Here is a 3332-nt window from a genome sequence, read left to right as displayed (position 1 = left end):
AACCAGTAATGACTTCTAGTCATACCCATGAAAATGCAGGTAAAGTTCAACATACAAAACTATTTGAAGAATGACTTAGTGATAGAAGATTCATCTTCATTTTCAAAACTGACTGAATATTCATTCTCAACATACATTTCTATAACATTAGAAAAAATTTTCAAGTACAGAATTTTCACAATTTGACTTTTATAATGAAGTATTATCTATTCAAGTGTGTGGCGCGTGCCTTTAATTCCAGTCTCTGAGTTTAAAGTCAGTTGGAGCTACTATCTCAAACAAAAACCAACCAGTCAAAAGTGTCTACTTTGTCCTTTTATTCACAATTACCCATAGTGATTTTGACTTAGTGAAGGTGAAAGGTTTGGCGTAGCAGTACACTGAAAATTCATCTTGTGAGCACAGTGTATACCAATATAGAGCACTACTTAAAAATGGGTATTACCAATTGCTACTGTTACTTCTGTAACAGCTTTAGTGAGTATCTAAATAGAATTCTAGCCTAAATCTGGAGTCAATCCTAACATCTTACCATTCTCCAAAAGAGGCACACTTACACACAGTTGACTATCAATTCTGGAACTGTTTTCTTGCTATAATAATCTTTCATCTCATAATCTGAATTTTAAGCCCTATAACCTATTTATAATAAACCAGTTTCTATTCTAGTTGAGTTTAATGGTTCTTAAACACACAACAAAGTATCTGCCTCTTTCATGACCATGTAAATCTCATCTCATCTACCTTCATACTATTCTACTTGTTCAGTTCCACTCATTTACAGAAACTACAGCTTCTCATCATATCTTTTTTTATAAAACCTTTACAGCATCTTCTCATATGAACTTGATCAGTTCATAGCACATGTATTTCCCTGTTAGTCTGCTTTAAGAATTTCAAGCTCTACTGAGTGACCTAATTCAGTATGACTTTTACCTACTTAAGAATCTGAATCCTGCTCTCTCCACCAGCCAAGCAAGATGCCCAAAGGATAGAAGGCCAACGGGAAGAAGGTGGCCCCAGCCCCCTCTGTCGTCAAGAAACAGGAGGCCAAAAAGGTGGTCAATCCTTTGAGAAAAGACCCAAGAACTTTGGCACTGGGCAGGACATCCAGCCCAAAAGAGATCTAACACACGTCGTCAAATGGCCCCGCTACATCAGGCTGCTGTGGCAAAGAGCCATCCTCTATAAGCGGCTCAAAGTCCCTCCTGTCATTAACCAGTCCACCCAGGCCCTGGATAGTCAAACAGCTACTCAGCTGCTTCAGCTTGCCCACAAGTACAGACCAGAGACAAAGCAAGAGAAGAAGCAAAGGCTACTGGCCCGTGCTGAGAAGAAAGCTGCTGGCAAAGGCGATGTCCCAACTAAGAGACCACCTGTCCTCTGAGCAGGAGTCAATACAGTCACCACCTTGGTGGCGAACAAGAAGGCTCAGCTGGTGGTGATTGACCATGACGTAGACCCCATTGAGCTGGTGGTTTTCCTGCCTGCCCTGTGTTGAAAGATGGGGGTGCTCTACTGCATCATCAAGGGAAAGGCCAGGCTGGGGCACCTGGTCCAGAGGAAGACAAGCACCACTGTTGCCTTCACCCAGGTTAACTCGGAAGACAAGGTGCTCTGGCTAAGCTATTAGGATCAATTATGACAAGATCAGTCGCCACTGGGGAGGCAACGTCCTGGGTCCTAAGTCTGTGGCTCCCATTGCCAAGCTGGAAAAAGCAAAGGCTAAAGAACTCGCCACTAAATTGGGTTAAATGTACACTAAGTTTTTTTGTACATAAATATAATTACAAAATTAAAAAAAAAAAAGGATTCTGAATCCTGCAAGCAGAACACCTGGTGGACTTGGCAATTCCCAATAAAGTAACTGAAGTTGAAAACTGTACTTACTGCCACAGATACCTGTATAATTATAGTACTAAGGCCTTTATGAATATACAATCAAGTGATATGGAAAATATTAACAATGTGCCATAAATCTTGAACTCACCTGTGTTTGAATATCATCACCAGTTACAGTATTACCAGCTGCACTTAATGCAGGTGATACAACTTTACAGTCATTGTGCCTAAAAATAAAAATAAGAGGTAAGATAGAATTTATATAAAGTTGCAAAATCAGTACTGAAAATTTCCATATTCTTCACTCAGATCCCCTTCTCAATTTTCACCTGACATCCTAATAATATTTTTAGAACAAAACAAAAATCTAATCCTATATCATAAATGCTAATATAATGCCATTATATCTTATTGGGTGGCATATTGTATATGCTTTATCCCATTATTGTGGTACTTAACTCAGTCACTAATTAAGATTATGCTATTCTTCACAAGTCCTAATATCTCCTTTATATTCAGTATTTGATGCAGAAATACTGGAGACCATGTAAAATTCCCATTCTTTAATCTATTTATTTTAGAGATTATAATTACATTTTTTTCCTTCCTTTACTTCCCTCTAAACCCTCTCAATACCCATCACCTCTATCTTTCAAATTCATAGCCTCTTTTTTTCACAATTTGTTATTCCAAGCATATATGTACATGTCTATACATATACCTAAATATAAGTTTTTTCAGTCGACATAATATATGTTCTCAGGGCACCCACACACACACTTTAACCACTAGTATAAATACTTATATAGGTATGCTCATTATTTGAATTAGAAATTATTTGTATTTTTTACTTTTTTGTTTTGTTTTGTTTTTTGTTTTTTCGAGACAGGGTTTCTCTGTGTAGCCCTGGCTGTCCTGGAACTCACTCTGTAGACCAGGCTGGCCTCGAACTCAGAAATCCACCTGCCTCTGCCTCCTGAGTGCTGGGATTAAAGGTGTGCGCCACCATGCCTGGCTCTATTTGCATTTTTTTACTAGCTATTTTATAATACTATCATCTCAGCCATATTTACCTATTGATCCGTCCACCTATTTTAATGTGGACTCTGGGGTTCCTGCTATTTATTAATTTATAATACATTACTGTAATTTATTACCAAGATCATTATTTTCTGTGTTCACCTCATTTTTGCTCCTCCATAATCCAACCATTCTCTAAAATACCAACACTCTGTAAGTGAACAGTGATGTTTAGAAACCAAGAATTGTGCCCTCAATGTACTCAACATATTTTTAGAGGGGTCTTTGCTCCAAGAACTTTAATGCAATACATACACACATACTTAAATAGCTCCTTATTTTGACAGCCATGAGTTTGCACTGAGGGATCTCATTCTAATCTAAAGACTTTTTCCCTTCACGTTTTCTGACAAGAAGTTAGTTGCTTTAGTTCACATTTTTCCTACATACAGATAATCTGACAGACAGGC

At 37.9% G+C, this 3332-nt stretch overlaps 1 pseudogene; it reads left to right on the top strand.

The window, feature by feature from the left end:
• On the top strand, window positions 962–1797 carry Gm7940 (predicted gene 7940; annotated as a pseudogene).

Source organism: Mus musculus, chromosome 10, assembly GCF_000001635.26.
Source record: "Mus musculus strain C57BL/6J chromosome 10, GRCm38.p6 C57BL/6J".
In the NCBI taxonomy this organism is placed as follows: domain Eukaryota; kingdom Metazoa; phylum Chordata; class Mammalia; order Rodentia; family Muridae; genus Mus; species Mus musculus.
Note: the sequence above shows the minus strand (reverse complement) of the source record. Positions and strands in the feature narration are given on the sequence as shown.